Source organism: Diceros bicornis, chromosome 10 (assembly GCF_020826845.1).
Source record: "Diceros bicornis minor isolate mBicDic1 chromosome 10, mDicBic1.mat.cur, whole genome shotgun sequence".
In the NCBI taxonomy this organism is placed as follows: Eukaryota; Metazoa; Chordata; class Mammalia; order Perissodactyla; family Rhinocerotidae; genus Diceros; species Diceros bicornis.
Window position 1 is genome coordinate 24554987 of NC_080749.1, and position 23612 is coordinate 24578598.

The 23612-nt window shown below is 35.0% G+C and overlaps 1 long non-coding RNA gene across 1 annotated transcript; it reads right to left on the reverse strand.

Moving 5' to 3' along the window:
• On the reverse strand, window positions 1–23612 carry LOC131410496 (uncharacterized). The gene is made up of 3 exons (XR_009221266.1): window positions 23535–23612; window positions 1193–1404; window positions 1–51 (listed from the first exon to the last, which is right to left on the reverse strand). It is a non-coding gene; the product is annotated as an uncharacterized LOC131410496 (long non-coding RNA).

Here is a 23612-nt window from a genome sequence, read left to right on the forward strand (position 1 = left end):
GGGCTTTCTTTTTATTTCTCGTTTTACTTTACTCCAGCGTCCAGGATGTGTCTGGAACAAAACAGGTGATTTTAATAAATGAATGAATCCCTGCTGCCTGTTTCCCCATCGGTGGGTGGTAGCTATAACCTTGACCTTTACTAACACTGTCCTGTATCCTGAAGACTGAAGTTGCCCATGAACTAGGAGACAGCCTATTCATTTGTGATATGTCACCTACAGTACCCATGTTTTAAAAATTCATTTCTGTGCCATAAAAGGAGGTAAAGTAAATTCCAAATTATCTGTGATTTTGGTAGAAAAGAGAGTGAATTAAGAGAGTGGGGTAGTAGATTTTAAAAAGGAAGATGAAAAGAAGATCGTGCTGTGGTTTTCTGTCTCAAAGCTGTCATTCCACTCTTTAATTTCATGAGGGCAGAATTGACAGAGCAGCAGTATTTATTTATCCCCAGCTTTTATATTCTACTTTTCTCCATCTTCTATCTTATCTTTCTCTTAACCTTTCATTTTTCCTAGTCTCTTTACCTTAGCATTTTCCCCCAAAATTCACCACCTCTGAATCTTTTCCTATTGTGGTCTAAATCAACATGGTTTACAGGGGCACAGTCAGTGTTGGGAGAAAGCTTTGGAAGAGGAAACTATTTCTATTCTTTTTTGTGTCTATAATATGGGGATCTTTTGTGTGTGTGCGTTATTTAAAAAATATAATATGATTTCTTTAGATTCATATTATTTTTCAAATTGTATTGATCTTAGACTAAAATTAGTTTTCATTTTCAAACCCATCACCACCAAAAGACAGGGTGGCTCATAAGATTTGGGGCACTAGGGAAAATTATTATGGGATTAAAAATTTTCCACGAAGTCATCAAGTAGGAGTCTTGGTCTGAATAACCAAGATTTTATTCCATTTGTGTATCACTAATTTATTTCCAAGTAGCATTCATTAAAGAAAGAATTACTTAAGAATTAAAACAACATGTTAAATTCATTGTTAAGTCCAGTTTATTGAGATTGATCCTCTCTAGGGCTAAGAATCTGCTTCAATCCGTTTTGCTCTTGAAAAGATAAATTTAAAGTGTAAAACCTTGGGCAAAGCCATTTGGAGTCTTTCCCATAATTGAAGCTACATTAAGTGAGGATTTTCCCCTAAAACTATTAGTCTTATGTGAATAATTTTGTTTAAACTTACCTTTTTTAGAGGGAAAATTATCCTCCTTTTTCACTCTCAGGTATTTGCTTTGAAGTTTGAGGAGTTTTAATACAGATATACAATTCAGATAAGTTAATTTCTTCTCTTAGGCATTTGAAGCATTTTTTTCTCAAAAATGAGTGTTTGGGGTCCAGTTCAATTATTTATACATTATGTACTGCTCCAGTGTGCTATCTTAAAGATACTTCTCCCTGGAAACATACATAAAATAATTATAATTTAATTGCTTTTAAATGTTACATGATGAGGTATAAAATCATCACCTTACGTTTTTCATTTGAGTTGCTAATGGTGGGTGCTTTTGATGTAAGTGTGTGTGTGTCTGTGTGTGTGTGTGTAATTTTTTAAACTTAAGTTCTGGAAGTAATTTAGTCATATTACAAGGATTCTGTGAATATACTGTAAAATAACATAATCCTCTCTTGTTTCGAATATTCAATCACTGACGTAAATTCCTAGACCTTGTCTAAGGAAAAGAGAAAATGGACACACAATGAGGCAATGTTACAACCAGATCTTGGCTATATTTATGGTCCTTGGCTCTATGAGGATCTAAGAAATTTTATGTCCTAGCACGATTCCTGTTCTATATTCATTTTGTAAATTAGAAAGAAAAAAGATGAATAGGAAAATATAAAACTAAGCATCCCTCTGCCAAACACAAGACTGTTGATTTTTTCTTAATTCTTTATGATTTTATATTATTTTTCTTATATCTATTCACCCATCAAATATCTAGTCTAGTTTCTTTCACTCGGTGGTCAGTTGATTTGATTTCATGTTCTTTTACAGGTCAGGGACTATGTCTATAATTCCCTCCCAAATGTGAACTATTGGTAAAAACAAATTTGGAACAGGAGTAAATGGATGATCAGCACCAAAATGTCCAAAATCCTGGAAGAACAATTCACATACAAGACCCACCCATTGAACAAAGTATCTGTCAGTAGGTTGATCTTTGCAGACAAATAGGAATAAATTGTCTGCCAGTTTAAATGTGTGAATCAAAATGCCAAACATATCGTCCCTTCACAAGACACGTCTTAAAATACTCTTAGTAAATTTATCTTTTATTTTTACCCAGCAGTCCCTAAACAAGCCAGGCACTTTGCTATGGCAAATAAAACAATGTTCATAAAAGTATTACTAAAATAAATATTACAAATTCTTCTCAAATTGTTCTTATGTGTTTCTGTATTGTTGTCTCTCTAGCAACAATGACTGCTGTCATCTGTATCCGTGATGTCACTTGAATCTAAACTTCCATTTTCTGGCCTTGTTTATGCTTTTTCCTCTACCTTGAATTCTTACTTCCCTCTTTATATCCTTTCCAAAACTCTCTGTGCTTTTAATACCAAATTATAGTCTCAAATGGCCAATGAATTTATCTAAAAATACTTTAGCCTGTATCGACATTTTCTTTCTCCTCATTTTGTAGTACTTACAGTCTACACCTGATTTATTCATTCATTGATTCTTTCAGTAAATATCTATTAAATTCTAAGCACTACGCTACACTTTGGAAATATAATAATACATAAAGCTCAAATGGTGTCCTCAAAAATCTCACAGTCTAATGTCAGAAACTAATAAAAATGTACTATGAACTTTTTAAGTAAACAGAAGTTTCTTTGACTACAATGATTTTTTTTTTCTTTTTTCTTTACCGTGCTATCCATAGCACCTACAACTCTCTAGAGGACACAGTAGCTTCTCAATAAATATTTGATATTCATTGTATGAAATATCATTCACTGATATTCATTGTATGAAAACATGAATGAATAAGACGGTGTGATGGTTAAGTGTTACAAAAGAGAAGATTATAGGAAAAAGAACCCAGATGGGTATGTAGGGGTTCAACAAAAGCATTTGACAAGGAAATATCAGACTTTGAGTTGTTGCTTAAACGACAAGGGACAGTGAATAGGAGTACAAAGAAAGATGTCCCAAGAGATGACAGAAAGACACAAGAGAATATGGCATCTTTTGGAACTGTGAGGAATTTGACATAATTCTCCTTAAGCCCCAACACACCCTATATTTCTCATGACAAACTCCCAGATTTCCTTAACACTGAAGGTTTTGTTGTTGCTGTTGTTTTTATTTAAAGTAGATCCAATTTCTTCGCTTGAAACTCATGTTGATGTCAGGTCATAAGGAGTGAACAGAATAAACACTGGATTAGAAATCAGATCATTCTGGTTATAACCCAATATACCTTTAACTCACTCTGTGGCCTTTGAAAGTTAACTTTCTCTCTATGCCACAATTTCCACAAAAATAAAATGAAAATGTTGCAATAGATATTCTCTGAAGTCCTTTCCATCACAGAACATTCTATGATCCTTGAGTCTTAACTCTCCCATTTTCAATAGGCTTGAACAAGAAAGAAGAAAAATACAAAGTGGAAGACATTAGGAAAATATCACAGGGATAACACATGGGGAAGGCTGCAGCACTGCTTCCCAGGAATACTGAAGGGAAACGATGGGTGTATATCTAGTTGTGAAGAGCACGGTCCTTTGGGGAGGCATGAGAGGTCAGACCGGAGGACTCTGAGTGTTATGTTACTACGTGACCATTTGCTCCTAGGAAATGTAGAAGCAGCTACCTTTCACAAGCACAGGGTTTAAATAAAGGAAAGAACTTGTGCAGTTAATGAAAAATCAAAAACTATAATTATTATGGTGCCTAAAGAGATCGAAATAAATGCACTCAGGAATTTAGCAGATGCTACACGCATCATTCTACTTAAATGTACATTTACAGCCTTAAAAGACAAGCACCTTCGTGAAGGCAGTGAGGCATGTGGCCTTGAAGACAGGGATAGTCCAGGATAAGTAAAAACACTCCTTCGGTGCCATAGCAAGCTGCCACCACTGTAGTACTCAGTCTATGTGTTCAAGAATTCTTACGATTTGCTCAGCTCTGTCTTACAGCTGCTACTATGGCAACAGACATGGATAAAAAAGGATAAACATTTGATAAAAGCAAGTGGCAAAAAATCCCTACCTTCAGGGTGTAATAAATACGGTGAGTTTTGTAATGGGAAGCTTTCACAGCATGATATTTTGGAAGGAAAATCAGTATTAGGCAATGAGCTCATCGTGTCCAGCAATTTACCAGAATGACTGCGGAGCCTGGAAAGTCAATTCATTCACCCATCTATACGCAGGTCTGAGCAACCACTATATGCTAAACATTGCTTGGCACTGTGGGGAATGTAGCTAAGACACATGCTACTAAGTGATGGCTCTTTAAGTGGAAAAATAAAAAAAAAACAACAAAGAGCTCAGCTAATTAAAATACAAGGCTACATGTTATAAGTGACATAGAAGCTGTACCAAAACAAATTTTGCAGATTTTAAAAAGAGAAAAACATTATTTCAACTGAGGACATTAGGAGAAAAAGCAGAGGGGAAGTTGCATTTGAGTCAGTCCTCAAAATGCATTGTAAAATTAAACCCTTTACAGAAATGTTAAAAGTTAAAAGTCATATATATTCATTAAATTTGATTTCAAAAGTACAGAAAAATAGGATATGAAAAATTATTTAGAGTCACCAAAATATAATTACCGCCTAAGATGTTGATATGTTTTCTTCAAGTTTTTTACACATAATAAAATAAAATATTTTATTTTTAAAATTTTGTTTATTTTATATGTATTTTATTCTGATTTCTCTCTTTGTCATTCTTCTTTAATCGTCTTTCCACCTTTTTCCATAGCCTTAATAAACATGATTTCTTATAAAAGCATTGTTAATTGTCCTTGGAGTCTCTCCTTCATTAGCGGGATGAGGTCTCCCTGGGGGTCCCAGGGTAATAAAGAGAAGATAGAGACCAATTAGTCTTGAAGAACCTAAGGAAGTTTTATTGTACTCATAATGCCTACTGGCATGATGGGAACAGACAATGTGATTTCCAGCCCCCGGCTAAATGGAATAAAATGTTTTTTCTAATAATATATCATCTGAGTTTCAATCAAGATTTTATTTTTTTCACTTTTATCAATTCGATCCCATTATAAAAATCTACATCCCACATTATTTAGCAAGGACCATTAAGAGAGAGGCAGAAGAGAAGGAGCTTTTAATTTTTTTTGGATTTTTCATCTGGTGCTCTTATTGCAGTCTCATGGCCATGAAAATTTTGGATGCATTTCAGGGCTTCTAATAACCAGATGCCCAGTATACTGAGGTATTGTGTCTACTATGTCTAGATGGGACTCTCAGAGTCAGCATCTTCATGTCTAAATATGACTATGCCAACTTCTGGATTCAAGATGGCAATGTAAAGGCTATGTAAAGGATTCTGGTCCTCAATTCCAATGTGAGTGAGGGAGTTGGCGGGGTCAACCAAGCAATTCTTGGACACCAGCTGGATGTTCTACAATTTAACTCAATTCTGACACTATCCACCTGGAGATAACCACAGGTTAATTCCTACAAGACTCCCCCTGCTCCCACCACTTCAGATACCAATCACAAGTCCAGGTTGTCACCTGGACTTCTCACCAATCAGCTGTAGATTGGAGGTTCCATTGATCCCTGCTTGGGTTTGATCAATTTGCTAGAGCAACTCATAGGACTCAGAGAAACATTTTACTTACTAGATCATTGGTTTATTATAAAAGAATATAACTCAGGGACAGTCAGATGGAAGAAATGCATAGGTTGAGTTATGGGGAAAATGTGCAGAGCTTCCATGCCCTCCTCCAGGTGTCACTCTCCCAAATCTCCATGTGTTCACCGACCCAGAAGCTCTCCAACTCTCTCCTTTTGGGTTTTTATGGAGGCTTCATTACATAGGCACAATTGATTAAATCATTGGCCGAACTGGTGACTGATTCAACCTCCAGACTTTACCCTTTCCACAGAGATCAGGGAGCAGGACTGAAAATTCCAACCCTTTAATCACATGGTTGTTTCTCCTGGCAACCAGCCCCCATCTTTAAGTGCTTTCCAAAAGTCACCTCATTCATGTAACAAAAGACATCTTTATACTCTTTTGGCTTAGAAAATTACAAGGGTTTTAGGAGCTCTGTACCTGGAACAGGAAAGGGGACGAAGACCAAATATATATTTCTTGTTATAAATCACATTGTCACACTATGCCACACCTCTCCTCTCCAGAATCACTCCCTTATACATTACACAAAAATAAGAAACAGAAGTTTCACCTTTGATGAAAACAAGGAGCCCTCTGTAATTTGTGCTACACTTAGAAAGCAAGTGGAAGAGTGGTAATTGATTTAGCAGAGCAACTAACCCAAGTGCTCGCAAGGGAGGCACTGATGAGGAGATCATTGATTTCTACTCTGGAATCTATTTAAGGGTTAGGTATTAACAATTCAGGAATTGCTGGTACTGCAGAGGGTAGGAATGAGACAGGACTGAAAACTAAGCAATAGTTTGAACAGTTGCATAAAGGAGTGGTTGGGCTCCCAGTCTTTGTTCCCTATCCTTCTAGACTTGATTTTATTGTCCTTTATGAAACGGAATCAGAGGGACTTCTGGCTGGAATATTAGGCATTAGAGGAGGAAAAATTGAGGGCTCCTCTTGGAAACTGAAACTCTGAGTAAAATGCTGCCTTCTGATTAGCAAAGTCTCCTAGCACCTTTTCTCTATGCAACGCCAGAAAAACAACAGCAAGTTTGATAAATATCAAGAAGGAGGATGGGAGGTCCTTTTCCTAAGATTTACTGACACTGACACTTGAAGGCTGTTGATCAAAAAGCAGCTGGCCATCAGATTGCTCTGTAATGAATCCCTCCTGCCCCTGAGTAGCACCACCTGATCACACAGTGATTTCAATCCCAGCTTTTTATAGTGACTCTATCCTCGCATATTAATGGCAGCCTACTTCCAGAAGGAGATAAAAGTGTCCCTGTGCCTCTTGCTGGACTCTTCACTTGCCAAGGGTAGTATCATGGGCAGCTCTATGTCTTAAAGACTGCAAAGTCCGGCCGCCATCTGGGAGCATCCTGCTGTGTCTCTTGCTTGGTGAGACCAACTTCATAAATTCTCATTAAAAAACTTACTATCTTCTAACTCTGTTAGCATTTCTTAATCAAATATATCATGATTCTGTTTTGACAATCTCATAACAGTATACATTTATTATTTAGAAATATGGATGTGGATATCTGAAAAAAATACTAAAAGAATTGAATGTGGTTGCATCTAGAGAGTGGGATGAAGTAGGAAAGAGAGGAAGGATAGCCGTTTTCTGCAAAAATCCTTGTAGAGATTTTTGATGTTTAAAAAATAATTTACATCTAATGCTTTAATATGAGAGAGCAGAAGACAGAGAGAGAATGAGCTCAAGACAGTGTAATTTAGGTTCTGCATAGAAAAGAGAGTCATGGTAAATAAGGTAGTTGTAAGTACCAATTTAAAGGATCTCATGCTGTGCTCAAAGTTCCAGAACAAAGGGGAAAACAGAATGACTTTAGTTGATGTTCTTTTTTGGAGAAGAAAATTAGAATGTTGCAAATAAAGTTTTGCCAAATTTAAAGCCTATCTAAATTGCATAACAGTAAGTATTTAAGCTTTATATTGATTTTTCTCAGTTTTTGTGAATTTCCTTATAAATAAAGTTGCAATGAAAATTTATTGAATGTATAAATCATTTTTTTTTTACTTAGCCTAAAGATTCTACTTTCCCCCTACCATAATGAGGGTTATTTTTCTTTGCCAGATTCTAAACGAAAGAATTCTGGGCCCAAAAGAATGAAACTTTACAGACTCTTGAAACTTGTCAAATTGTTTTCTGAGAAATTTATAATAATATTCACACTTACCAGGTAATAACTGAGAGGAAAATTCTATGAGTTTTGGGACCTGCAAATAGCCCATTGCGGATTATGCACATAATGGAAAATAGCAGGAAAAATAATAGCAGGAAAGTTGTATTTGGATCAGTTAAGTAAAGTTTGGCTGACGCATTTTAATATATTCTGTTGGCAATGGAGAGCCATTTTCTTAAAAAGGAGGGGGAAAAAGAGTGAAAAACAAGGACATGATCCAATTCAATAAGTATTTATGAAACTTCTACACTATTTTATGCACCATGCAGTGTGCGAAATGAGTAAGACATGCACTTTGCTTTCCAGGGTTCGTAGTTTAGAGGGAAAGAATGACATAATTATAAATAACTTTTAAACACAATATTGATTTGATAAGTAGCACAAATTGTAGGTACCAATCAGAATACAGGGGCAGGGTACCTAAAATTTAATGGCGCTAACTTAGAAAAACTCATAAGTTGTCTAGTTGGAGTTGGGTTTTGGAAACTCATGACATCAGCAGATAGAGGTGAAAGTTAAGGGCATCCGGGAAGGAAGAGGGTACTAAACGTATTCAGAAAGTGTATACATTTCAAATATAATTTAAATCAATAGATTAGATAGATTGATAGATAAAAGCCTAAAATCACTAAAAGAAAATATAAGTGAATACAAAATTTTACATGTTAGAAGTCTCACCTTTAAAGAATATCAAGTGGAGGAATTATCCAAATGTTTAAAAGTTCTATTCAGTAAAAATATTAACATTAAAATTTAAATGAAAACAGCAAACTGAAGCAATTTTTGCAAATTATAGGACAGACAAAAAGCAAATGGCATATATGTGTGTGTGTGTGTGTATATATATATATATATATAAAATTTTAAATATTTCTTTAAAAAAATTAAAATAAGGGGGCTGGCCTGGTGGTGTAGTGGTTAAGTTTGCACGCTGCACTTTGGCAGCCTGGGGTTCATGAGTTTGGATCCCAGGTGCGGACTTACACACCACACATAAAGCCGTGCTGTGGTGGTGTCTCATATACAAAATAGAGAAAGATTGGCACAGATGTTAGCTCAGCAATAATCTTCCTCAAGCAATAAGAGGAAGATTGGCAACAGATGTTAGCTCAGGGCCAATCTTCTTCATAAAAAAATAAATTAAAATGTGGATGAGAGAATAACTTAATAGAGGAGACACCTTACAAACACTGCCAGTGTCTGATTATGAGAAAACATCAAATTGCAATAGAGGGGAACCCCACAAAACACCTGACCGGGACTTCTCAAAACTCTCAAGGTTATCAAAAACAAGGAAAGTTTGAGAATGTGCCACAGGAAAGAAGAGCCTAAGGCGACATAACAACTAAATGTGGTGTGGTATCTTGGATGGGATCCTCGAACATAAAAAGGCGATGAAGTAAAAACTTAAAAAATTTCAATGAACTATGGACTTCAGTTAATAATAATTACATATCTTTATTTCTTCAATAATTGTAACAAATGTACCATAGTAACGTAAAATGTTAGTAATAGAGGAAATTGAGTGTAGGTTGGAACTCTGTACTATCTTTCCAATTTTGCTGCAAATCTAAAACTATTCTAAAAAAAAAGTCTATCTTTAAAAGGCAATAAAAAGATGAAGATCTTAATTGAAAAACTGATAACAGACATGAACAGAAAATTTATTCTAAGAAAAAGGCAAATTATGTGTGAATAAAATGTTTAATTTTAGTTCTAATCACAGAAATGAAAATTAAATTTGCTTTACTCTAAATAAGGCAATGGATTCCTATCAAATATACGTAGATAAATGATGAAATTGTGGGGAAACAAGTAGTCTCTTCCTCGTCTGGTAAGACTGAATTCAGGAGGACAAACCAGCACTCAAAATGTACAAATCCAATATCAATCATTCCTTAGGGAAATAATCAAGGCTGCATTTGCAGACTTAGATACACATATATTGATTGACATGTTTTGTGTGATTTCAAAATATTGGAACACATATTAATATCCATTAATAAAGACTTTATTTGTGTTAAATATTCAATTAGTGAATTTCCACCTGTGTCTAAATGTGGGAAAACTGTGCATATATAAATATGAATATATGTCAATTTTGCTGCCCTGAAGCTATTTTCCTTTTTTTTCTAGAGTAGCCTAATTTTCTTAAGATAACTACTTTTCTATAATCTTTCTTGTCGTGGTAGGATGATATGGGTATTCTGCTCTCTCTGAGCCAAATCTTGGGAAAGATAATCTTGAGCTGTGTGGCTAAAAAGAATTATTTTGTGTCACACCTGCCGTCTTTTCTCAACCAAATTTCTGCAATAGAATTAGCTTATATAAACTGATTTAAGTGAGTACATTCTCATTTCTTCTAAGGATGGTACATAGCTAATACCATTCTAGATACAGAGGAGACAAGTTAATTTATTACATGCAGTGGATAGTTTATGCTATTAGGGCCTAATTGAGAAGAGGTGTATTCCTATTACACTGACACCCTGAATTGCCAGGTTTCCTTCTTTTCTCTCTCTGATTCTTTACTTATCCTTTCACTTTTTCAGAGCTGCCCACAAATACACGATAAATATATTTCCTATTAGTTTAGCCAGGGTGTGTTTCCGCGACGTGAAAGTAACAGAAATTGCACGTACAAATGTTTGAGTGTTATTAACAGTAATGTCCCTGGATGGTGGGACTATGTTAAGTATTTTATACTTCCATCACAATCTTCTCTGCTTATGAAAGTCCATGTACATGGAATTTCTTTCTGTTCTTTGAAGTCAACAAGTTCATTTCTCCCTCAAGGTCTTTGCTCTTTCTGTTCACTGTGCCAGGGGTAATTTTCTCCACGTCTTCATAAAGACCCTCCTTCACATTCACCTATCATCCCTCCGGAGGCCTTTCCTTAGAATCCTTTCTAATTATCCTCCATCTCTTCTGCAACTCCCTGCCCGTTTCCATATTATCCTGGGTTATTGTGTCGACAGTCTTTATCTGAAATTAACTTGATATTTATTTACCTTGACTATTGTCTATTCCTCCCAACAGAAGGTAAGTTCCATAGAAGGGAACACTTCATAAAGATGAAGGGGTTAATCTTCCAAGAAGACATAACAATCCACTATGATGGTTGGAAATTTCAAAACTCCGCTATCAGTAACTGACAAATCCAGCAGGCAGAAAATTGTAAGGATATGGTTGAATTGAACAGCACCATCAATCAATTGGATATAATGACATCTATAAAATATTTCATAAAATATCAGCAAAATATATATTCTTCTCCAGTTCGTATGGAACATTTATCAAGATAGACCACATTCTGGCCCATAAAAATTACCTTAATAAATTTCAAGGAATAGAAATCATAAAAAGTATGTTTTTGGACCACAATGGAATTAAACTAGAAATCAATAACAGAAAGATAGCTGGAAATCTCCACATTTTTTGAGATTAAATGACACACTTCCATATACCACATGTGTCAAAGAAAAAGTCCTCAGAGAAATTTTAAAATATTTTGAATTAAATGAAAATGAAAATACAACTTATCTAAATTTGTGGGATGCAGCAAAAGCAGTGCTTAGAGGGTAATTTATGGTGAATGCATTTATATTAAACGCATAGATTAGAAGTTTAGAAAGATCTAAAATCAATAATCTAAATTTCCACCCCAGGAAACCAGAAAAAGAGGAGCAAATTAAATCCAAAGCAAGCTAAAGAAAAGAAATAATAAAAATTAGAGCAGAAATCAATGAAACTGAAAACAGAAATTAACAGAGAAGATCAGTTAAACCAAAAGGTGGTTCTTTGAAAGATAAATAGAATTGATAAACCTCTAGTCAGGCTAACCAAGAAAAAAAAGAGAAGACACAAATTGCTAGTAAGATAAAGGAAACAAAAGGTAAATCCCATGAGAGTTAGCCCCTTACATGTGTGGTCAAGGGCTATACCTCACCATGTAGAAAAATACTTGGCACATAGTAGCCACTCAATAATATATGTCACATAAAAGTGAATCACTTTGAATATCTGAATTTATAAATTTTCTATAATAAAAATGTATTATTTTTATAATTTAATAATGAAAAATATTCTGCAACTTTTTAAAAACACACTTAATCAATAGCTAACAATGCAAGAAGCAACATTGAAACAAAGGAGAGATTAAGCAAACACTTTTTTTTTCTTTTTGTTTTCAGAACAACAAACAATTGAAGAAATCCATGTCAAATTATCTTGATATAAATAAATTGAAAAGTAAGGTCATTAGCTTATCAATAGGTATTAAGGTTAAATGAAGTGAGTATTTGAAGGAATATCTACAAATAGAAAGTGAAAAAAAAGAATAAAAATATTTCTCTTCTTTATCGGGGAGGATGCAGTTGGAAGGTGGAAAGAGTGATGCATCAGATCTAAATCAGAAGACGATCAATTAAGGTTTTAGCTTGACAGCAGAAAAAACATACCATGGGGGCTACTCTGAGTAGGCAGATTACCAGCGTCCGTGGGTAGAATATTCAGAAAATAATTTCTAAGATGCCAGTGAGTGCATCATTAAATTATCTAAATATGGGGTTCAGGCAATGTACAGAAACTCATAACATGGGAAAATAGAGCAAGATTATAAAATTAAAAAGATATAATGAGGCAAAATTTGGTTTAGTGAAAAACAGTTTTCTACAATGGAGGGGTAGAAAGTAGGAGTTTGTGGTCAGAGGGGAATTCAGTTTCTTGACCACCTGTAAGCATCTATCCAGACATATGAGAGCATCACAATGGCACCTAAAAGCAGTCTGGGGATGCCGAGTAGAACTAGCTGAGGGCCTGGCTGAGCAGGCTGTCTCAGTCTCAGAGCCAGAAAAGCTCTTTTCTCTTCTCACATGGACAAGAGACACACCACCCCAGGCATTCTCCTCAGGCAGCTGGCTGAGAGGTACAGTATCCTTCCTTCCTAATGCCCAAAAATCTCCAGAAAAGTTTAAAATTAATAGGCAGGCACATAAAAGTGGATATAAAATAAACTTTTAGTACCTCTGCAATATCCTTGGTCCCTTTATTTGGTCCTTTTGTACCATAATCACATTCCTTTATGATCTGCTTTGGCAACAAAAAAGTAAGTGTAGAATGGTTCAGAATTTTTATAAATGGATTTTTTCCTCTTTCCTCAAATACCATTGAAAAATATTTTCTCTCGAGGACTCTAAGTATCTGAGTGGGAAATGGACAGTTTATTTCATTTTAATTTTCATACAGTGAATTGCAACAATTTTAAGTGCGCAGTTCGATGAGTTTTGACAAATGTAAACCCCAACATAACCACCATGCTAAACAAGATATAGAACAGCTCATAACCCCAGAAAGATCCCTCAGGACCCTGTTGATTCGACTTCCTCCTCTCTCTGCCTTTCTCTCATTCCCAGGCAACCACTGCCCTGATTTCTATCACAACGCATTAGTTTGCTACTTCTAGAAACTCACGTAAATGAAATCATCCACAATGTGCTGTTTCATGTAAGACTTCTTTCACTCAGCATAATATTTTTTGTTTTTGTTTTTAAAGATCCATCCAGGTTGTTTATGTATCAATAGTTCATTCTGCTTTATATCTGAGTAGTGTGTTCTATCATGAATTTAGCACAATTTATTTTGCACTCACCTATGAATGGACAATTGGGCTGTTTCCAGTTTGGGCCTATCACAAATTCATAAAGATTTTGTGAACATTTTTGAACAAAACTCTTCATAAAAATATGCTTTTATTTCTCTTGAGCAAATATTTAGGAGTAGGATTGCTGAGTCGTAGAATAGGTATATGATTAACTTAATGAGAAACATTAAAATAAATTTACATTTTACACTCTGTGTTAGATAGAATAATGGTCCCCCAAAGATGTCTATATCCTAATACCCAGAACTTGTAAATATGCTACTATTTATATGCAGGGCATTTTACAGATGTAATCAGGTTAAGGATCTTGAGACAGGGAGATTGTCTTGGATTTTCCTGGTGGGCCTAAGGTAATTACAAGCAATTTCTTATAAAAGAAAGCAAAAAGGTCAAAATCAGAGAAAGGGGATATGATGATGAGAGAAGAGCTTAGAGAAATGCACTTTGAAGGTGGAGGGAGGAAAAGATCGCGAGGCAAAGAATGCAGCTTGCTTTTGGAAACTGGGAAAGGCAAAGACACAGATTCTCTTCTGAGACATCCAGAAGGAAAACCGCCCTGACAACCCCTTGATTTCAGACTCCTGAACACCAGACCTGTTAAGAGAATAAATGTGCATTGTTTTATGCCAAGTGGTATTTTTTAAGAGAAGCAACAGTAAACAAATACTACCATCAGTAATGTATGCTAGGTGAATACCATCTCACCAAAATTTGAAATTGTCACTCTGTGTAATTTTAGCCAGTCTTTTGGGTATGTAGTTGTATCTCACTGTGATTTTTAATTTGCAATTTGAATTTTCCTAATGATTGTTAGAATATCTTCTCATTATTTTGTGAAAATTCACAAATTTTCTTTTGTAAAGTGTCTGATGTTTTAACTATTATTTTCATTATGTTGTTTGCCTTTTTATTACTGAGTTGAAAGAGTTCTTTATGTGTTCCAGACGCTAATTTTTTTAATGATATATGTGTTACAAATATTTTCTCTGATTTGTAGCTTGTCTTTTCATTTTATTTTATTTTTTTTGGTGAGGAAGATTGTCCCTGAGCTAACATCCGATGTCAATCCTACTCTTTTTGCTGAGGAAGATTGAGCCTAGGCTAACATCCGTGCCAATCTTCCTTCATTTTATATGTGAGATGCTGCCACAGAGTGGCTTGACAAGCAGTGCGTCAGTGCGCACCCGCGATCCAAACCCGAGAACCCCAGGCCGCCGAAGCGGAGTGTGCACTGTGCACACTTAATCACTATGTCGCTGGGCCCGTCCCCCTCTTTTCATTTTCTTAATGATGTATTTTGATGAGCAAAAAATGTAATATTGATGAAGTTAAATTAATCTTTAGGTTTTATGGTTAGTGCTGTTTGTGTTCTAAGAAGTCTTTGTTACCTCAGGATAAAAATATATTTCCTATGATTTTTTTTGTCTTGAAGCTTCATAGTATCAGCTTATATGTTTAGATGTATGATCCACCAAGTTAAATTTTTACATGGTTTGATGTGGGGTTTGAAGCTTATTATTTTTCATAAAGATATTCAGTTGTTCCACTACCCTTTGTTGAAAACACTGCTTTCCTCATTGAATTACCTTAGCACTTTCATTGAAAATCAATTTACTATATTTGTGTGGTCCTATTTTTGGAGTCTCAATTTGGTTCAATGAATCTATTTTTATCTGTCCTTAAATTTTTAAATACAGATCGTGTATTTTATAAACTTATTTTTTAGCAGCATTTTTTGTTGAGCATAAAATTTTAATTACATAGAAGTCCAATTTATCAAGTTTTTCTTTTATAGATATTGATTTTTTTTAATCTTATCTAAGGGAAGCTTTTCTACTCTAAGGAGGTGAAGATACTCTCCTATTTTTTATAAGATTCTTCAGAATTTTTTATGTAACATCTCATCATTTATAAATAAGAATAAGAATGTTTTATTCATTCTTTCTAAACTTGAATTTTTTTTAATTTTTCTTTTCTTATTTCATTGGCTAGTGCCTCCAGTACATGGTTGAAAAGAAAAAGTGAGAAGAGATATCCTTGCTTTGTTCCCAATCTTGGAAAGCCTTCAGTATTACACTATTAAGTAACATTTTAATTATACTTGTTTTTCTTTTTTTAGATGCCCTTTAACAGATTAAGTTCTCTTTTACTCCTAGTTAGCTTTAGGAGTGTTTTTAAGAGGAATAACTGTTGCCTCTTTGTCTATATTTATTGAGATTACCATAAGTATGTTCTTTAATCTACTAATATGATAAATTACATAATGTGATTTTGAATAGAGTCAATTTTTCATTTTTGTGATAAACCACACTTGCTCCCAGTATATTATTCTTTTTATATATTGCTGGATTCAATAAATTAATTTTTTTTTGAGAATTTTTTTGTTCTATATCCATAAGGAATATTGGTCTGTAATTTTCTTTCTTAAGATATGTTTGTCAGGTTTGGTATTAGTGTCATATGACCTCATAAAACATGTTGGGAATAGTTCTCTCCTCCTATGTTTTTGCAATAATTTGTATAAGTTTGGTATTATTTTTTTCTTAAATGTGGCATAGATTTCACCAATGAAAACGTCTGGGTTGGAGCTAGAATTTTATTTTTGAAAAGTTTTAATTGTGCATTCAATTTTTTTAAATAGATATAAAACTATTCAAATTCTCTATTTTTTGTGGGTTTTTTTTTTTGTCAAATTGTATTGTTCAAGGATATTTCTATTCCATCTAAATCACTGAATTTATTGTCATAAAGTGTTTTATAATTTTTTTATCCTCTTTAATGTTTACATGATCTTTAATGCTCTTTAAAATATATCTTTCATTTCTGATACTGGTAATTTGTGAGTGGGTGCATTTTCTTTCATCAATATTGCTACCTAGAGTAGTCTATGAATGTCAGTTAGATCAATTAGTGCTGTTTAGGTTACTGATTTTCTGCTGGTTTGATTTATCAGTTACTGGCAGAGGGGAGTTGAAGTTTCCAGAGTTTCTGCAATTTCACACTTGTGTTATTGCTGTCAGGCTTCACAATGTTTACTGTTTACTTCCTCTTGTCAGGCCACGTGGAAACTTTTCCAGATCCTCACTGTGAGAACCTTGTGGGGTTCCTGGAGAAAAAGCCTAGAAAAGTGTATACCCTCCCTAACATTGCAACTCTCAGGAGTTTCTTACTCATACAGTAATCTACACTCAGACTCCAGCAATTTGTCAAAAATACTATCTAAATGTTCTTCCCACTTTAGGTGTCTGCAACTTCTGCTCTAGGTAAGGAAATTTTGCTTGCTATGTCCCTCTAAATGATCTGTCTGTCTAGATTTAATGGGAATATTTTCCTTGTGACTTCAATCTTCTGATGAGTACATGAAAAAACTTTGGTTTTCAATTTCCCCAACTTTTTCTGGTTGTAAGGTCAGTAGTGACAACTTCCAAGATATTTACTTGTCAGAGCTGCAACCAGAAGTTCTCAATTATTTTTTAAACAATATTTTTAAATGAAGAAAATATTTTATATTTCACATGTATTTACCCTGTCTGTTCTTCTTCATTCCTTTGTGTAAATTCAAATTTTTATTTGCCATAGTTTTCCTTAAGTCTTAGAATTTTATTTTTTAAATCATTTGATGTAGGTCAGTTTAGGGTGAATTCTCTCAGCGTTTGTTTCTCTGAAAGAATCTTATTTTCCTTTCAATTTTATTTATTTATTTTTCTGAATGTAGAATTCTAACAGTTTTCTGTATAATGTATTACAAGATGCTTTTAAAACTTTCCTTTTATTATTGGTTTTCAGAAATTTGATTATGATATAACTTTATGTAGTTTTCTTTGTGTTTGTTCTACCTAGAATTCATTGAGATTTTTGAATTAAGAAGTTTATACCTTTGATCAAATTTGGAAAATTTTTGGTATTATTTCTTTTAATATTATTTTCCATCCTTGCTCCTCTCTTTTTGGGATTCTAATTATACACATGTTGGACCTCTTCATGTTACCACATGGGTCATTAAGTCTCTGTTCACTTTATGCTCCTCTTTTTTTACTCTATGTGTTTTAGTTTCTATAATTTCTATTAATATCTTTTTAAATTTGTTGATTTTTCTTTGAAAGTTTCTATTAACCAATCTAATTAATTTTTCATTTTACCTCCTGTATTTTTATATTATGTTATTTATGCTTATTTTTTTAGCTTCCATTTCTCTTCTCATTCCTTAGTCCTTGAACATATTTTTAGTAGCTCTTTTAAAAGTGCTAATTTTATACCTCTGTCATGTCTACCCTGTTTCTGTTGACTGACTTGTTCCCTGGTTATGGGTCACATTTTCCTCATCGTTACTAGGAATTTTTGATTTAACATTGCATAGTGTGAATATGACATTGTTGAGTTATGAATTTTGTTATCTTTTAAAAAATATTAAACTTTGTTCTGACAGGAATTAAGTTATATACCAATCAGCTTTATCCTTTCAAGTTTTCTTTTTGATTTAGTTATGGTGGCCTAGCTTTTAATATAGGGCTAGTTCAGCACTATTACCTAGGCATGATTTTTCTGGGTTCTTTGCTGAATGTCCTTCACAATTAAACAAGGAATATCCACTCTGATGGGTTAGAACTCAGTTTCTCACAGTCCTGTGGAAATTGTTTAGCTTATTGCTTCATAATCATTCCTTTCTTGGCCTCATGGAATTTCACCTACACGTGCATGGCATAGAATTTAGCAATCAACACAAAGGGAATCTTGACCAGTTTTCTAGACCTCTTTCTCTCGTTAGCTTCCTCATCTTCATTACTCTGAAATTCCAACCACAGTATCCTGCCTGAACTCTGATCTCTTACTCCTAACCTCAGTCAGGTTTCCATATTTATTTGTATTACCCTGTATTGTTCTCTGAAACATGCTTTAAGACAGAAAGTAGGGTAACTGTAGATCTTGCCTCATTTCCCCCTTTCTCTCAGGAATCACAGTTTTGTAATGGCTGGTTTCCAATATTTGAAAACAGTTGTCTGAATATTTTGTCTAGTATTTTTTAGATGTTCAAACAAAAGGGCAAGACTACTCCAATTACTTTACCATGGTCAGGAACAGAATTAATATAATTATCTCATTTGCTAATTCTAAAATCTGAGTCATTTCTCTGTGTCTATTGACTATTTTCCTCTAGAGTATGTGTTATTACATTTTCCTGTATATTTTCTTGTCTAATAGTCATTTATCCTATAGTGGATATTTTAAGTAATGTGTTGAAGAGACCGAATTTTGTTATTTTCCTCTAAATTGTATTGAGTTCTGTTTTAGTAGGCTGTTACTAGTGATTTATCTTGGTTTTTCTGGGGCTTTAATTTGTTATACTAAGTTATACTTTAAGTTATACTAAGTTATACTTTATGTAGGTCAATCTATTTTTTTTTTTTTTTTTTCCTGTTAATGCTAGAGAGAATCCCTTAGTTCTGGGATATCGGTTTTAATTATAAGACATGGGCCTTCTGGGAATTCAGTGGAAAGTTTGAGATGATGACCAAGGCCCTCTAGTTTGGCATGAACTGAACATAAAACTCTGTCTCTCCAGCAACCAGTAATAATTGAAATCTCTGGTCTATCTTTCTTCCTTTAGAGCCACTGTTTCTCATGGACTGTATGGGGTTTCATCTTTTGTGTGAAAAATTCAGATGTCAGTCACAAATTTATGTGTGAGATTTTGTGAGAGTTTAACGACTACGTGGATTCCTCTTTTCCTAGGATCTCTTTCCTCAAATTCCAGCTGCTAAGGTTGTCCTAAACTTCAACATCTGACTACCTATTCCAATAGGCCTGCAGCTTTGATCTCTATTCCCTACATGCCTATTTTCCTTAGGTCATCTCAGCTAGTATGGTTTTCTTGTTCAAAGGTCATAGTGTCTGCAGTTTTACCTAATTTTGCCTATTTTGATTTCTGTTCAGTGCCTTATAACTCTTGTTTTACATATATTTTCCTGAGTTTACAATTGTTTTTAGCAGGAAGGTTAGTATGATATGAGCTAAGCAAGCTATTCCTTACTGGAAGGGGAACAGACTTTTTTTTTTTTTTGGTTAGTTGAACTGCATCAGACAGTCCAATGTATGGATATATCTTGTACTCTATTTGTTTTAACTTTTTCAAATATGTAACATTCTTGATATGTAGCACAATGTGGAACCTCTCTCAAATTCTTGTGGAACCTCTCTCAAATTCTATCTAGACATTTTGGCTATGAGGGATCTTTAGAAATAAATATTAGTGATTCAGTACCATTTCTCAAATGAGGTTAGGAAGTCAGTTTATTAGATTGTGATAAATTAGTTCACAGGTAAAAATATAGATGTCTACGAGCAGACCAATGCCATCAATAAGTTTACTAACTTTATTCAGTTTTTGAGCCCTGAGAATACTTCCTAGGCATTGCTGAACATATTCATGCTTTTTTTGCTTCCTCCCATTCATTCATTTCACTAACACTTATTATGTGCCAACTGTATACTGGTTACTATTATAGATGCACTAGAGTATACATTATAGTGAGAGAGACAGTCAAAAAAGAAATTAAACCAATAATTATTTGTTAGATCAAGTACCCACTAAAAAGAGTAAAGCAGAGTAAGGGGCTGAAAAGTGATGGGGTGCTATTTTCGTTAAAGTAGTCAAAGAAAGTCTCTCTGAGGAGATGATATTTAAACAAAGGTCTGGCTGGAAAAAAAAAATAAGAAATGCAAATAACCAGAAAAGAACATTCCAGGCACGTGGAAAAATGAGTATTAAGGTCGGAGGGATTGTGATTGGCGTGTTCAAAACATAACTGGAAGCCTAGTGGGATTGAGGCAGAGTAAATAAAGGGCACGCTGGTAGAGACCACAGAAGGGGGCAAGAGCTAGATTGTATTGGCCATGATAAGATGTTTAGGTTCTAATATGTGTTAATATGAAGTCATTGGAACATGGAAAACATGAGAGTGATGTGACATTATTTATATTTTTAACCTATTATTCTGGCTGCTGTGTGAAGAATGGAGTGTACAGGAGCAGTATGGAATAAGGAGATTATTTTCCTTAGGAAGCCATTACAGTTGACTAAACAAAAAATAATAGTGGCTTTGGCCAAAGCGAGCATGGTAGGAGAAGTAAGCTATGGTTTTCCCCCCTCCCAAACCCTTAGTATGTTTAAAAGGCCTGCTTTTTTAATTTGTTTGTGACATCAAAGAAGAGTCAAGTCAATGTATGCCCTGTTTTAAAAACACCAGGCCTCTGGGTGCACGATAGCAATATGCAACCAATAGAAAAAAAAGTTGCTTTATCATTCATAGAGCCAGCCCCTGTAGTCCAGTGGTTAAGATTCAGCGCTCTTACGGCCCCAGCCTGGGTTCATTTCCTGGCAGGGGACCATGCCACCTGTCTGTTGGTTGTTCTACTGTGGTGGCTGCATGTTGCCGTGATGCTAAAAGCTATGCCACTGGTATTTCAAACACCAGCAGTGTCACCCATGGTGGACAGGTTTCAGCAGAGCTTCCAGGTTAAGACAGACCAGGAAGAAGGACCTGGCCACTCACTTCTGAAAATATTGGCCGTGAAAATCCTATGAGTAGTAGAGGAGCATTTTCTGATATAGCACCTGAAGGTGAGAGGATGGTGCAAAGAGACTGAGCAGGGTTCTGTTCTGCTGTACACAGGGTCACTAGGAGCCAGCACTAAAAACAAAAACCATTCATATAATGAGACACATATGAAGATTGTTCTAGCACAGAGCTTTGGTCTAGTGAGACAAGGAAAAGCTATCCCCTTGTGTTGTAAGGTTTCCACATGGATGCTTTAGTTTTTCAACCACTCTTCATTGAGAGTCTCATTGAAGCTTGACCCCGAGAGGTCTGAATCTTGGGTTTTAGCTTAGCATTTAGTTTGGTACCTAAATGGGGAAGAAACTGCTAGGATGGAGATCTGCCTAGACATTTTCTTCTTTGGGAATAAATGATTTTTGTAAGTGAAGAAGGCAAAAGAGGAGCGATGTCAAGTTGGCTCAGCAATCACTTATGGAATACTCCCCTGGTTCTAAGCACAAGAACAGTATCAGTGGGCAATACAAATATTCGCTGTAAGAGAGAAAGGTCTTAATTTTTAAGTTAAGAAAAAAAAAAGCAGGGATTCTCCCATGTCAAAAATGCAGGTGGTCATTTAGCACCATATAAAAAAAATAAGTGTTGAGGGACTAATCTTTTCCCCTTAGTTTGGTTCTTCTGATTTCCATCCAATGTGCGGTAAGCGTATGCTATTTGGAATCATCTAATTATTGGTTTATGCAATACATTATGATGTTTATCTGTGAACTTGATTTCAAAGAGTTTGAACTGCAGAGTGGTGAAACTCACAGCTGTTGTTAATGGTTATGATTGCTCTGGGGAAAAGAGGCTGCTGAGAGGAGCTTTTACAATGCCTGCCAGCTCCAGGCTTCTCCTGCCGTTTCCCCGCTGAGCGCAGAGAAAGGATGAGCTGATCCCCAGGGAGAATCTCAGATAAGACCTTGGGGGTGAGGGTAGGCTGTGCAAAGTCTTCTATCCTATCTTTTCTCTCAGATGCCTCATCCAACTTCTCATCAAACGGTCTCTGAATATTTCCTTACACACACAAAAAATGGAAATTACTTTCTTTGTGAGCACTAGATTTTCATGACATAAGCATGATTTGATCATTTGTCATGGGTTTTTATTTTCTAACCTGATGAAAAAATTTCCAAGTTTTACATTTTCATAAAACAAATAGAACCTGGACTTTTGCAAATTATGTAACAGACTTTATGTAATTTTTTCAGTTCTCTTAGATATTTCTCATATTTTTTCCTTTAGATTCCCCGAAGGAGAAAAGAGAGGTGTTAAGAGGATACACTCATAACCTTATTAAGTCAGTAAAATAATGAAAGCTTGCAACAAGAAATGCTGGGGAAAATGCACTACACGCACACAAAAAGGCCTAATAAGAGAAGAGAGGAATGAAAGAATAGATGTGCCTTTTGTTGTTATCCTTGTATTTTGATTATATTTTGTTTGTTTTTGCATTTAGCTAGGTATCCGTTCCCCAACTCTTTAACATTTCTGTAAAATAAGGGGAGGAAAGCAGCTTTTTGTTGCATGCTTACTTGGCTATGATGGTTGGAAGGAGATACAGAGAATATATCTCTACCTCTCGTTAAGATAATTTTTAATTATTGGGAAAATCAGACAAGTAGATTAAGTCCCATTCTTAGCTTCTTCCTGCCTTACTAACTCAAAGCATGGCCCATAGATGAATAGCAGCAGCATTGACCTGGGAACTTATTAGAAATACAGAATCCCTGGGTCCACCCCAGCCCTACTAATGCAAAAGCTGTGGGATGGACCTAGGAATCTGTTTTATCAAATCTCGGCATCATTCTTATGCACGCTAAATTTTGAAAAGCTCTGCTTAGGTGTGTGTAGGAGCCCAAGATTCATTCCTGGGTGATGCTGATGCTTCTGGTCCATATGCCATATTTTGAGGAGTGAGGTTCTAATGGATCTATACAAAATTCTAAGATTTTTTTCCTTTTCTTTTTTTTCTTTTTCCCTCATTATTGGCTTTCTACTCCACACTCAAACATATGCATCTGGTTTATTGAACAACTGGAATTCAGCAGACTGCAAATATTAAACCATTTTATCTTTTCAATAACTGCTGCCTTCAAAGAAGCTCTTTGGAATCTCTCTTTCCTGGATCCATAATGACTTTATGGATAGATACTGGAGCTTTCTGGTCATTTTCAGCTATTAAAATGACCAAGTCAGAACTACTTAAAATTTCATTATCATCTCTTCTTCTCCACCCAGCTCATACTTCACCTGTAGCCGCAGTCCAATGGATAGAAGAATTAATTTGATTGTACTTCCCATCTTCTACTTCCAGCTCCTCTGGCATTG